We start from the raw sequence: 13,858 nt of genomic DNA on the forward strand, positions 1-13,858 counted from the left end.
AGTCTCTAAAGGAGCGTAAGGTTCCAAATGATTGGAAAAGAGGTAGTTCCAGATTTCAAGAAGGGTCGTCGAGCAGATGCGCAAAACTATAAGCCTACATCTCTGACATCGATCTGTTGTAGACTTTTAGAACATGCTTTTTGCTCGTGTGTCATGTCATTTCTGGAAATCCAGAATCTACTCTGTAGGAATCAACATGGATTGCGGAAACAGCGATCATATGAGACACAACTCGCTTCATTTGTATATGAGACACAGAAAATACACTACTGGCCATTAAATTTGCTAAACCAAGAAGAAATGCAGATGATAAACGGGTATTCATTGGACAAATATATTATACTAGAACTGACATGTGATTACATTTTCAGGCAATTTGGGTGCATAGATCCTGAGAAATCAGTACTCAGAACAATCATCTCTGGCCGTAATAACGGCCTTCATACGCCAGGGGAACTGAATCAAACAGAGCTTGGATGGCGTGAACAGGTACAGCTGCCCATACAGCTTCAACACGATACCACAGTTCATAAAGAGTAGTGACTGGCGCATTGTGACGAGACAGTTGCTCGGCCACCATTAACCAGACATATTCAATTGGTGAGAGATCTTCAGAATGTGCTGGCCAAGGCAGCAGTCGAACATTTTCTGTGTCCAGAAAGGCCCGTACAGGACCTGCAACATGCGATCGCGAATTATCCTACTAAAATGTAGGGTTTCGCAGGGATCGAATGAAGGATAGAGCCACGGGTATTAACACATCTGAAATGTAACGTCCACTGTTCAAAGTGCCGTCAATGCAAACAAGAGTTGACCGAGACGTCTAACCCATGCCATGACGCCGGATGATACGCCAGTATGACGATGACGAATACACGCTTCCAATGTGCGTTCACCGCGATGTCGCCAAACACGGATGCGACCATCACGATGCTGTAAACAGAACCTGGATTCATCCGAAAAAAATGTTTTGCAATTCGTGCACCCAGGTTCGTCGTTAAGTACACCATCGCAGGCGCTCCTGTCTGTAACGCAGCGTCAAGGGTAACTGCAGGCATGGTCTCCGAGCTGATAGTCCATGCCGCTGCAAACGTCGTCGAACTGTTCGTGCAGATGGTTGTTGTCTTGCAAACGTCCCCATCTGTTGACTCAGGGATCGAGATGTGGCTGCACGATACGTTATAGCCATGTGGATAAGATCCTTTATCAAAGTCTGGAGGCATCACAACAACGTTTCACCAGGCAACGCCGGTCATCTGCTGTTTGTGTATGAGAAATCGGTTTGACACTTTCCTCATGCCAGCACGTTGTAGGTGTCGCCACCGGCGCCAACCTGGTGTGAATGCTCTGAAAAGCTAATCATTTGCATATCACAGCCTCCTCTTCTTGTCTGTTAAATTTCGCGTCTGTAGCACGTCATCTTCGTGGTGTAGCAATTTTAATGGCCAGTAGTGTATTAGATATAGGCTCCCAGGTAGATGACATTTACCTTGACTGTAGTATACGGAGAGGTTGCAGCGTTAGAAAATTGCAGCGAAATGCAGGAAGATCTGCAGCGGATAGGCACTTGGTGCAGGGAGTGGCAACTGACCCTTAAAATAGACAAATGTAATGTATTGCGAATACATCGAAAGAAGGATCCTTTATTATATGATTATACGATAGCGGAACAAACACTTGTAGTAGTTACTTCTGTAAAATATCTGGGAGTATGCGTACGGAACGATTTGGAGTGGAATGATCATATGAAATTAATTGTTGGTAAGGCGGGTGCCAGGTTGAGATTCATTGGGAGAGTCCTTAGAAAACGTAGTCCATCAACAAAGGAGGTGGCTTACAAAACACTCGTTCGACCTATACTTGAGTGTTGCTCATCAGTGTGGGATCCGTACCAGGTCGGGTTGACAGAGAAGATAGAGAAGATCCAAAGAAGAGCGGCTCGTTTCGTCACAGGGTTATTTGGTAAGCGTGACTCAAGTGGCAGACTCTGCATCGCGGTGTAGCTTCCTGTCCGGGTTTCGAGAGGGTGCGTTTCTAGATGAGGTATGGAATATATTGCTTCCACCTACTTATACCTCCTGAGGAGATGACGAATGCAAAATTAGAGAGATTCGAGCACGCACGGAGGCTTTCCGGCAGTCGTTCTTTCTGCGAACGATACGCGACTGGAACTAGAAAGGGAGGTAATGACAGTGGGACGTTAAGTGCCATCCGCCACACACCGTTGGCTGGCTTGCGGAGTATAAATGTAGATGTAGATGTACAGGGCTATTACAAATGATTGAAGCGATTTCATAAATTCACTGTAGCTCCATTCATTGACATATGGTCACGACACACTACAGATACGTAGAAAAACTCATAAAGTTTTGTTCGGCTGAAGCCGCACTTCAGGTTTCTGCCGTCAGAGCGCTCGAGAGCGCAGTGAGACAAAACGGCGACAGGAGCCGAGAAAGCGTATGTCGTGCTTGAAATGCACTCACATCAGTCAGTCATAACAGTGCAACGACACTTCAGGACGAAGTTCAACAAAGATCCACCAACTGCTAACTCCATTCGGCGATGGTATGCGCAGTTTAAAGCTTCTGGATGCCTCTGTAATGGGGAAATCAACGGGTGGGCCTGCAGTGAGCGAAGAAACGGTTAAACGCGTGCGGGCAAGTTTCACGCGTAGCCCGCGAAAAAGTGGCTCATGGCACAACTGGAGACCGACAGCACCGACTTCATCTTTCAACAGGATGGTGCTCCACCGCATTTCCATCATGATGTTCGCCATTTCTTAAACAGGAGATTGGAAAACCGATGGATCGGTCGTGGTGGAGATCATGATCAGGAATTCGTGTCATGACCTCCACGCTCTCCCGACTTAACCCCATGCGATTTCTTTCTGTGGGGTCATGTGAAAGATTCAGTGTTTAAACCTCCTCTACCAAGAAACGTGCCAGAACAGCGAGCTCGCATCAACGATGCTTTCGAACTCATTGATTGGGACATGCTGCGCCGAGTGTGGGAGGAACTTGATTATCGGCTTGATGTCTGCCGAATCACTAAAGGGGCACATATCGAACATTTGTGAATGCCTAAAAAAACTTTTTGAGTTTTTGTATGTGTGTGCAAAGCATTTTGAAAATATCTCAAGTTATTGTCGAGCTGTGAAATCGCTTCAATCATTTGTAATAACCCTGTATATGTAGATTTAATATATTACTAAAAAAATGAAAAACACTTCTTTCGAAAAAAATCATCTTATTGATTCCGAAAATATTTGCCTTTAAAATTTATACTCTTAACCACGGGTTTCAACTAGTTCTGAAAACATTTTTTTCCACTGTGATATTGATACCATAAAATTTGATTCCATAAGTATTAAACATCTTCTTGTGTTGGCGAAAATCGCTGTGTACCCATTCTTTGTCTGATAGAAGGGAAGGGAAAGGAGTCGTCATGCTGGCGTTGTCACGATGAAGAATGATTGATGATTTGGGTTTGTTTCTGCTTTTATCGATTACTTTTGTCACTCAGCTTACTGTATTTCCATTCAGCATTATATCTTCTTCCATTCTATCAAGTAGTCCTTGCGCCTTATTCAGTGGAACCAATGAAAGAGGCCGTCACTCTCTTGTAAGTGGAACAACCACACAGCAGTAACAAAACCACACAGCTGACTGTTGCTTGTATCCCGACGCGTGCGAATGTATCTACATTCCATATCACGATACAGTATTGTGCGCGGATCTTGCACTTCCTCGGTTGAATATTTTGAGCATTTTCGCACGCCTGTTGACACTAGCCTGTTTTCGATGGTCGCTCAAATCGTACGGTATCCACTGTAGCCGAGCCGTTCTAGGCACTTCAATCCGGAACCGCGTTGCTGCTTCGGTCGCAGGTTCGAATCCTGCGTCGGGCATGGGCGTGTGTGATGTCCTTAGGTTAGTTAGATTTAAGTAGTTCTAAGTCTAGGGGACTCATGACTTCAGATGTTAAGTCACATAGTGCTTAGAGCCATCTGAACCATTTGTTCCATAGCTGAATGCTTAGGCAGAATCGGGTGTAAAGCTGACATGTGTTACTGTAAGGCTATTCCTGTCTCACGTAAAGTCAGACGCCTATCCTCTTCAATTGTGTTGCGCACAACATCGACATTTGTGGAAAAAAAAAGTTGTTCGACCACGACATTCGTCATTGAAGTAAGCACGGTGACCGAGTTCTGCCAAAGAATGATAAACACTCCGTTAGGGAGTTGATCGACTAACGGAAGTTGGACGTACCACTGATTTTTAGCGCTCAGTGTAAGCAATTTCTGGGCTACCACTGGTTTAACAATGTTGCTGTTGTGGTCATCAGTAGAGTACTGGTTATATGCGTCTCACCACGCAAGCCTCTTCATATCTGCGTAGTTCCTGTAATCTATATATATTTGATCCTGCTCACTGTATCCCTTTAAATTTTTTATTCGCCCACACTTCTCTCCATTATAAAATTAACGTTTGATATCTAAGGATATATCTTATCCTTTCTTTTAGCCAAGACGTGTAACAAATATCTTTCATCCGTAGTTCAACTCAGTACCTTCTCATTAGTTAGTTGCTCTACCCATCTCACCTTCAACGTTGTTTTGGAAAATCTCAATTTAACTTCTTCATCTGACCTGTTCATAGTCCACGGCTCACATCCGTACGAATCTACACTCCAGTTCTACGAAACATTTAATTTCATAGTCAGAGTTAATAAATTTCTCTTATTACTGCACAACTAGCTCTTTACACACATGATGTGTTGAGTGCTATTGACAAGGGATTTAAGATTGGTTTCCTATTTCTACATTTCCAGAAGTCTTCTTACACTGTACCACACAAGCGGCTTGTAGTTAAATTGAGTGCTTATGGAATATCGTCTCAGTCGTGTGACTAGATTCGTGATTTCCTGCCAGAGATGAGACAGTTCGTAGTAACTGACGGAAAGCCATCGAGTAAAACAGAAGCGATTTCTCGCGTTCCCCAAGGTAGTATTATAGGCCCTCTGCTGTTCATTATCTATATAAACTGTTTAAGAGACAATTACAGCAGCCGTCTTAGGTTGTTCACAGATGATGCTGTAGTAAATCGTCCAGTAAAATCATAAGAAGATCAAAACAAATTGCAAAACCATTTAGAAACCATACCTGTATGGTGCGAAAATTGGCAGCTTAGCCTAAATTATGAACAGTGTGAAGGCATTCGCGTGAGGACTAAAATGAATCCGTTAAACTTCGGTTACACGATAAATCAGTCTAATCTAATGGCCGTAAATTCAACCAAATACTTAGGATTTACAATTACGAACAATTTCAGCCGAAAAGAACACATAGAAAAGTTGTAGGGAAGTCAAACAAAAGACTGCGTTTTACAGACGGGATACTTAGACAATGTAGCAGATTTACTAAAGAAAGTGGCTACACCACGCTAGTCCGTCCCCTTTCGGAGTACTGCGTTGCGTTCTGGGATCCTTACCACATAGGATTAACGGAGTACATAAAGAAAGTTCAAAGATGGGCAGCACGTTCTGTATTATCGGGAAATAGGAAACAGAGTGTCACTGACACGATACAGCATTTGGGATGAACATCATAAAAACAAAGGCGTTTTTCATGGCGGCAGAATCTTGTCACGAAATTTCGATCACCAACTGTCTCCTCCGAATGCAACAATATTTTGTTGACACCGACTTACCGAGGAAAAAACGACCATGATAATAAAATAAGAGAAATCAGAGTACGCACGAATATAGGTGTTCGTTTTTTCCGTGCGCTGTTCGAGATTATAATATTAGAGAATTATTGTGAAGGTGGCTCGATGAACTCTCTGCCAGTCGCTTAAGTGCGATTTCCATAGTATACGTGTAGATTTAGATGTAGATGAATTCTGAAATACTTTGCTTGTTATTGCAAGTCTCTATTTCGCATCCTATTTACTTCTTCCATCATCAATTCCTTTGTTGCTCAAACAGCAACTCAGATATATTACTTTTCATGTCTTATTTTCTAATCTAATTTCTGCAACATCGCCTGAATATATGTAACTAAATTCCATTACCCTTGTTTAGCTTTATTTGAGGTACATCTTAATACTTTTATTCAAGACACTGGCTGTCCAGTTCACCTGTTCTAAGTCTTTTGCCACGTCCGACCTAGTTATAGTCATCGAAAAACCTCGTTGTTTCTCTTTATTCTCCGTGAACTTATGAGTTTAATTCTCTTTCTGAAATGCTCCTCAACGTCATTTACTGGTTCTTCGTTGTGCAGATTCGGTAACTTATACGGGGATCACTAGACCTATTAATCACGGATTTCGATGATTATAGGGTATGCTGTAGAGCGACTTATTCTCAGTACCTGGCTACCGGCTTTTCGTGCGAAGGCCCCTAGTTTCCGAGAAAAACGAAGTTAAAATTTTATGTGCACCTACTATATCTGAAACAAAGGAACTAATGATCTTAGCTACCACTGGGCATTGTTTTAAATCAATGGAGAAGCTGAAAATTTGTGCCGAACAGTGATTCGAACCTGGGTCTCCTGCTGAAAGGGCGAATGCACTGAACGCTGCGTCACAGCAACTGCCGGTCCGGCGCAAATTTTCAACTTTCCCGATTGATTTAAATCAGTTCCCACTGGCAGATAATGTCGTTAGCTTATGTGTATCTTGATTCGTAGTGTCTGCAGCATTAAAATAGTGTCTGTTCTTTCGTACATATCCGAACTACATTCAAAAGGTGAGGCAGTTTGTGTTATAAATCTTGATACTCGCAAAGTCACTCGTCAAAATCCGTAGGGTACTTCCCGTTGACGTGTTATCATAAAGTTTGGTAAGAAATACTGTTCCACAGGAGACTTAAAGGGAAAATTCTGAACGTTGTTAATTTTTGATTAAACCAGATTAATATTCAATATTTGCCATTTTTTTCTGTCTGGCGAGGCCCTTTTTTGGTCAGTGACATATAGAGGTACGACGTTGATATTTGTGTCAAATATCGAAGTCTACGCTTCCTTGGCGAGGTAAAAAATATATGCTTCTTATTTAATGCAATTAAAATATGAGTAACATGTCTCACTGAGGTAACACACAGCTTTGGTCATAGGTCTTTACTGCTGCTGCTATCTAGCGAGAAGCTTATGGAACTTGCAGAAAACTTCTAAGGACCAAGGGGTGTGTATAGTCATACGCGGAGACACACTTATCAAAACCTGCGGATGAACTACCTGTGTATGTAATTAAGTGTGTACGGAACACTCGGATCGCAAGTCTGAATCGCAGTTTTTAGGTTTTTAGACGTTTATTCCACATGTACTCCTTCTTTAGTGGTTATGAGGCGTAGAGTAATGTTTTTATTTAATATATATGATATATAACGCTACCCAGTGAATACGTTGCCGGCCGGAGTGGCCGTGCGGTTCTAGGCGCTATAGTCTGGAACCGAGCGACCGATACGGTCACAGGTTCGAATCCTGCGTCGGGCATGGATGTGTGTGATGTCCTTAGGTTACTTAGGTTTAATTAGTTCTAGGCGACTGATGACCTCAGAAGTTGAGTCGCATAGTGCTCAGAGCCATTTAAACCATTTTGAATAAGTTGCGACGTAACTTGGTCGGAGAATATGGTGACATGCTTTGATTTTCATATAACAAGTGCATGGTAGTAGCTATAAAAACAAGTCAGCCTTCCAAACACCCACCCCTTGGACCTTAGAAGTTTTCTCAAAGTTCCGGAAACTTCTCAGTAGATAGAAGCACCAGTCAGACCTACGACCAAAACTTTGTGTTACCTTAGTGAGGCATATTATTCGCCCTATTAACAACGAAAGCCGGAAATACTGGAACTGTAAGTAGGCTGTTTATGTTTTCTTTATGTAAGTAGGCTGTTTATGTTTTTATATTGGTAACGCCGCCGCTACGTAGCGCTCTCTGTATGAAAATCACTGGCTGTGCTGTGTGCAGTCTGTGGCTAGTTTGGATTGTTGTCTGCCATTGTAGTGTTGGGCAGCGGCAGCTGGATGTGAACAGCGCGTAGCGTTGCGCAGTTGGAGGTGAGCCGCCAGCAGTGGTGGATGTGGGAAATGAGATAGCGGATTTTTGAGTACAGAATGGATGTCTGAACTGCTATATATATTATGACTATTAAGGTAAATACATTGTTTGTTCTCTATTAAAATCTTTCATTTGCTAACTATGCCTATCAGTAGTTAGTGCCTTCCGTAGTTTGAATCTGTTATTTAGCTGGCAGTAGTGGCGCTCGCTGTATTGCTGTAGCTTGAGTAACGAAGATTTTTGTGAGGTAAGTGATTTGTGAAAGGTACAGGTTAATGTTAGTCAGGGCCACTCCTTTGTAGGGATTTCTGAAAGTCAGATTGCGTTGCGCTAAAAAAAGTATTGTGTGTCAGTTTAAGCACAGTCATGTACAATTTTTCAAAGGGGACGTTTCAGAACTACTAACATCATTTCATGCACACTAGATACATATTATTTCTCCGTCCTCCTTTTACCCTCCGTGTTTGTGTTTGGCAAGAGGGAAGGTTGGGAGAAGGGGTGAAGAAGAGAGAGGGAGGGAGAGAGGGAGGGAGGGAAGGAAAGGTGAGAGAGAGAGAGAGAGAGATTATTTGCATTGGCGTGTGCGTGAGCGTGTTGGCAGCAGCGGGCCAGATGGAAGCTGGCGAGCCAGGCCCGTGCTAATGAAAACGCGGAGGTTCGCGCATGCGCACAATGGCGCGGCCATTACGGTGATTGTCAGCTTCCTCCGCGCGCCGCACAATGCTGCCGGCGGAAGCGCTGTCTGTGGCTCCGATGGAAAATAACTGCAGCGTGCGTACCGTCTTCCTCCTCCTCCTCCGCCTGCTACACCACTCCTTTTTTTTTTTTACTTTCCTTTTTTTTTGCCGCTTCAGCTCCTTTTTTCGCAGTATGGGCGCTGGGCACGCGCGCGTCAGCGCACACAGCAGCAACAACAACAACAACAACGGCGACGCACAAAAAACAGAGCGTATACACAAGCGGCCACACTGCCCCCGCTCGCTGCTTCCGCCGGGCCTGCAACAATGAGCGATGCGGCCGCCGCGCTGTCAGGGGGTCGCGCGACCCGCTGAAATACCGGCGCGGCCTGTTGCTGCGGGGTCGGTTTGGGACGCCGCAGTGTTTTGTCCCATTGTGCCCGATGAGGCGCGTGTGGTGTGGTGATAAACGCGCGATAGTCACGTTGCTGGAGCGCGGACCACGGTCGTAAGTGTCGTATCATCATCTATGTAATAGTGTGGATCAGGCATGGACCCAAGGAACGGGAGACGGAAGGGAAATGTTAAAAAATATATCGGCTTGACCACTTGTTTATAGTGTAAAACACTAACGCGTTTCGGAAGTCAAGCTTCCATCAACAGAATAATAAAATGAAATGATAATTAAATTGACACCATAGCTGCAAGCAGGCGTTGATACACTTCATTGGGGACATGTTGAAAATGTGTGCCCCAACCGGGACTCGAACCCGGGCGTGCAAGGGATAAGTCCCTGCAGACGCACTATCCTCTGTGCCCGCGGTGGCTCAGATGGATAGAGCGTCTGCCATGTAAGCAGGAGATCCCGAGTTCGAGTCCCGGTCGGGGCACACATTTTCAACATGTCCCCAATGAAGTGTATCAACGCCTGCTTGCAGCTAGGGTGTCAATTTAATTATCATTTCATTTCTAGCAAAGCTGCATGGTCATCGACGGTAACTGTTCTTTCGGGAACAGATACTACCGTCATATATATTTAGAATAATAAAAAGTAAAACAAGCTGTTAAAACTCGCTGAAGACCAATAATACGCTGCGGTTTAAAATAAGAAATAATTTACAGCAGGAAAGCGATAAATATGAGAGAGCTAGGGTCTATAATGTTGTGGTTGGCAAGAGAGCCAACACCGTTTTACTAAAGGAGGTCGAAAGCCACGCGTTTTAGCTCACACAGGCTGGCGTGAGGTCTGGAACAGGACAAGGAAATTAGAATTTAGAAAAACAGACGTAGCTGGTGGAATACTTAATTTTAATCCATTAATGATGAACTTCGGTTTTGGCGGTACATGATTCACAATATCAATAGTAACTGATAATGGCGCCTTTCTAAGGTCGTAGCAAATGACGTAGCTGAAGGCTATGCTAAACTATCGTCTCGGCAAATGAGAAACGTAAGTAGGCAGTGAACCATCGCTAGCAAAGTCGGCTGTACAACTGGGGCGAGTGCTAGGAAGTCTCTCTAGACCAGCCGTGTGGCGGCGCTCGGTCTGCAATCACTGATAGTGGCGACACGCGGGTCCGACGTATACTAACGGACCGCGGCCAATTTAAAGGCTACCACCTAGCAAGTGTGGTGTCTGGCGGTGACACCAAAAATAAAATTCAGTGTAACACTTGCAAGGCAAACTATGTGGTGTCACCGCCAGACACGGCAGGTCTAGAGAGACGTACTAGCACTCGCCCCAGTTGTACAGCCGACGTTGATAGCCATGGTTCACTGACAACTACGATCTCATTTGCCGAGACGATAGTTAGCATAGCCTTCAGCAACAGTTGCTACGACCTAGCAAGGCGCCGTATTCAATTGGTATAATATTTATGTATCATCAAGAGCGATGTTCTACAAATGTTGATTAAAGTTAAGTATTTCAGAAGCTACGTACTTTTCTTTATAGAATTCATTACGTATCCTGTTTCAGACCTCACGCCAGCCTTCGTGAGCTTATAGCATGCATTTCGGCCTCCTGTGTTGGCAATTCTGCCGACACTTCAAACTATGTAGGCCAAACTGGTAGCTCCTTTAAAGTACGTTACAAAGAACATAGAGATGCTTTCCGGCTTAATAATTTCGAAAAGTCAGCTGTAGCCACGCATATTTGGGAAACGGGACACCGCATGTTCGGAATAGATCAGGATCTCGTTATTTTACATAGACAGGACAAAGGCAAACAAGCTGAATCTACTAGAACAGCTGGAAATTACGATACATAGCGTGGATAATCAGAACACACTGAATGAACAGCTAACTGGTGATACAAATAACTCCTTCAAACATTTCACTGGTTTCTTTTAGTTACTACATTTTTAGCGATTGGCAGGATAACATCATTTCATTAGGTCCTTGGAACGTGTATACGTTATCTGTTTGTATGGACATCTCTGTGACTCCCTTGTTTACTTGCGCGTGAGCTCACGCGCGTTTCAGTGTCATGTGTGTGGTATCAACGAAGACGCACGGTCGGTTTACGACGATAGAGGAGAGAGCCATGTGGTTAGACGTCGAACACCGTAGGCGACACCATTTTAGAGTTTCTTATATTTTGACGACTATGTGGAGATGCACCTTGGAAGACACGGCTGCTACAAGGGAAGTACCCACGATGTTTTAATTTTATTATCAATTTTATTGTTCCTGGTGCATGTTCCATTTTAGCGAGTTTTAAAAGGTTCTTCTACTTTTTATTATTCTGGCGATGGAAGCTTGACTTCCGAAACGCGTCAATATTAGTGTTTTACACTATAAACAAGTGGTTGAGCCGATATATTTTTTAACATTGACATTCACAACCACGACCTCTCATCCAGTATGGATAAAATCAAAGACGTAAGGGAGTTATTGTTCCCCTTCCCAACCCCCCTTCACCCCCCTCCCCCCGCGACCCAGCCATCACACCCTTGCCTCCTTCCTCCGCTAGTTAATAAAAATTACGTGTGCCTCAAAAGCCAGCTGTAAAGTTTTCAAAAAATGGTTCAATTGGCTCTGAGCACTATGGGACTCAACATCTTAGGTCATAAGTCCCCTAGAACTTAGAACTACTTAAACCTAACAAACCTAAGGACATCACACACACCCATGCCCGAGGCAGTCCCGCGGTTCCGGACTGCATGTAAATTTTTCAATTGGACGTAACTTTGGGCAGTATAGTGTCCCTATCTGACGCCAGTTATTCAACCGGAAGAACAGGACCAACAGTTTAATGTGAAATGTCAACTCCATGTGAGAAGCAAACTACCAACGATGGACTCAAACGTTTACAACAAATTGAGATAATTGTCATTTTTCGTTACATAGTGTAGAGCTAATTTATTTCCATGCTGCTTTAGGCATCATTAACTTCAATACTGCAGGACTGGTTCGGCAAAGTACCCATTATCAGTTTTATCAGACAAACCAGTTAAAATTGCGTTTGAAAATACATATATCCATCTTTGAAACAAACGTGTGTAGATGTCCACTTGTGACCCGAAGATGCTTGCAGGTGTCCGTGTTTTTATGCAAAGGGATTCACTTCATAGTGCTCTGTCTTTTACAAGAGTACAAGCTAATAAATTGTAGGAACTTGGACAGTAAGTGAAAGAAATTTAGTTTTAAACTCTATTACATTATTGAAAAAAGAAAAAACCTACAATAATCTGAGTGCAACACACAAGATGATATATCTGCTTTAATTTTGTGTAACATGTTTTGCAAATTTACAGGATTTTGAGTACTAATGGAACCTATTTGTGTTACGATAAAATTTCCAGAGGAACTTAAAACTGTAATTTAGACTAGAAAATCTAAATGTAAATAGGGGTAAATGTGATCTCAAGTAGACATCAAAACCAGATCATTGCCAAAATCATTCTACTCTGTTTCAAACTTACATCGATCATCAGGCAAATCTGAGTTACATTTTTGTACCACTCAAGTGTGGGAAAATTCTTGCAGTTTCCTCCAAAATGTTTCACTAGCAACCTGTCAACATCTCTAAGTTTCTCTGTTTTTATTGGTACACTGGTAACAGTTTATCTCCTCCAGATTGCTGCTGACCTTAGAAACTGGTCTCTCTGCTCCCATAGCTATGCTGTAACCAGGTTCGCCTTTGACCACCACTTTGCCTGCCTTCATTTCCCGGTAGATAATGCGTTTACATACTGATGGTTTAAGGTGGAGCTGACAAGTAGATTTCATATGCCGCCTGGCTTGTTTTTTCCAATCTTGCGAAACCAAGTCTCTTCCTATTTGTTTCAGAGTTCCATACTTCTCAAAAACTTATTGATATTCAGCTTTATTAATGATGGTGTCTTTTTTCCTTAATCTCTTTCTATTAAGTCGAACACTATCTGCAGATAGTAAAGGATGGCCAGTAACTGGGAAGAGTGTTTGAATCTTCGTTATGTTTGCTGGTCCATAGCTGGCCAGGAACTCGCTCATCATTGTTAACATGTTGATATTCTTCCTTTGCCCTGTCCATCCATCCTGCACCACGTGGATGGCGTTATAACCTGACAGATCAACAGCCTTCATTTCATTGAATAAGATTGAAGACACTTCTTTCGATGATTTCTTGTCGACATCTGTATACATCTGTATACATTAGCAGACTTTTAAGTAATGAACAATGGAAGGTTCTACCAATAAAGCTGTCGGGAGCAGCAGGCAATCTGGTTTGTTACCTTAGAGAGAATAAGGTTATTTTGACAGCCTGTTGGTTTTATACGCAAATTTACGAAAAAAGCTTGTGCGTGTTTCTTGTGTAGCTCCAATTTTATTGTCAGCCCTGAATTCGCAGTCTCATTTTGTTCCATTGCGATCCTATTCCCCAATCAAAACATTTGTTACTCTCATCTGCATTTGGGTAAGAAAATCCTCTATTAAACTGTGTGCAAAAAACTTTTCTCAAAAATTTGCGAGTGAATTACTTTTGATTCTCTCTTTCTGCATCAAACATTCTCCATAGTTTATTAATGCTGAGATCTGTAAGCAGATAAACACGAGATGTTTTTTCTCATGAATAATACGACTCTCACTCATTTAGACAGCAAATGGAGGTCTTCACCGCTTCTCTATGTGGGCAGAT

At 43.0% G+C, this 13,858-nt stretch overlaps 1 non-coding gene across 1 annotated transcript; it reads left to right on the forward strand.

The window, feature by feature from the left end:
- The first annotated feature begins 9,551 nt into the window (after positions 1 to 9,551).
- Positions 9,552 to 9,626, forward strand: Trnat-ugu (transfer RNA threonine (anticodon UGU)). The gene has a single exon. It is a non-coding gene; the product is annotated as a tRNA-Thr (tRNA).
- The last annotated feature ends 4,232 nt before the right edge of the window (positions 9,627 to 13,858 follow it).

This window comes from Schistocerca cancellata, chromosome 6, assembly GCF_023864275.1.
Source record: "Schistocerca cancellata isolate TAMUIC-IGC-003103 chromosome 6, iqSchCanc2.1, whole genome shotgun sequence".
NCBI classification, from domain to species: Eukaryota; Metazoa; Arthropoda; class Insecta; order Orthoptera; family Acrididae; genus Schistocerca; species Schistocerca cancellata.